Below are 1262 nucleotides of genomic sequence, written 5' to 3'. Positions count from 1 at the left end.
GGGCAAGAGTGACGACGTTCTCGGAGCGGTTCTGGGCGTCGGGAGTGATCAATTGGCTGGTCTCTTCCGAAGGATTTTCGAACCAAGGTCTATGGATAACTTCCAGAAATCCCTGGTCTGGCAGTGCAACCGGGGGCTCTGCCGGTTCGTGATAAGCTCTACAGGCACGGATGTGCAGTCACACGGGCTTGTCCGAGATGCACGCGGGGCAATGAAACCGTTCTGCACGCTCTCGTACAGACTTGTGGAGCTTTGTCGAACAGTTATTGTCAAGCGTAGGACGGATCCGTCTATCGTCCGAGTCCATTGTGAAGATCGTCCTGCTTCCTTCCTTTGGCCGGGAAGGACAGGCAGTTTTTCTTTTTCTGGTGGCTATAGCGAAAGAAGTTGTGTGGTGGACGCGATAGAACGGGTTGAAGACGAGTACCTTCCCCTTCGGCCAAGGCCTCATTGACTTTGTCAGGTTCCACTTGGAAAGGAAAGTGAGGCTGGACAGGGAGGTAGTGTTACCCAGTAAGTTTGTTGAAAGGTAGGTGAACGTGTCAAGAATGGCCCGTGTGAATGGGCCATTTAAAACTGTTCGCAAAAAAATGTTCGTATTGGAGCTTCTGGAGCAAATGTCAAGCAGTACTGCATGTCGTTTCCAAATTTCTGGCTGAGTGAAAAGCATTGTGGTGCTGTTTTTTTCACAGACGGTGCCCAACTGACCCTACTATGCAGTGTAGTCGACAAAATAAAAAACAACGCACGTGTGCGAAATTAATAATATAAAATGGCGATAATTTAGCCATCGCAACTTATATAATATATATACATACTAACAAGGAGAATGAAGTGAACAACTCGTTTTATTGAATAATTCTATAATTGTCTCCCTGACACTTTACCAAAAGTTTATTGCTGGAATATATAATACATTAAATCAGTATACTTTTCTACTCTAGGCACAACGCCCGAAATTTTTGGGGAGGAGGCCAGTCGATAAGATCGACTCCAATCGACTTCGAAAGGATGAAAGGCAAAGTCAACCTCAGCGGAATTTGAACTCAGAACGTAATGACTGACGAAATACCGCTAAGCATTTCGTCCGGCGTGCTAACGTCTCTGCCAACTCGCCGCCTAATATTAAATTAGTATTATTCCAGGAAGTGGAGGCGCAATGGCCCAGTGGTTACGGCAGCGGTCTCACGGTCGGAGGATTGCGGTTTCGATTCCCAGACCGGGCGTTGTGTGTTTATTGAGCGAAAACACCTAAAGCTCCA

This window comes from Octopus bimaculoides, chromosome 3 (genome assembly GCF_001194135.2).
Source record: "Octopus bimaculoides isolate UCB-OBI-ISO-001 chromosome 3, ASM119413v2, whole genome shotgun sequence".
Taxonomy (NCBI): domain Eukaryota; kingdom Metazoa; phylum Mollusca; class Cephalopoda; order Octopoda; family Octopodidae; genus Octopus; species Octopus bimaculoides.
This window is presented reverse-complemented; position numbering follows the sequence as displayed.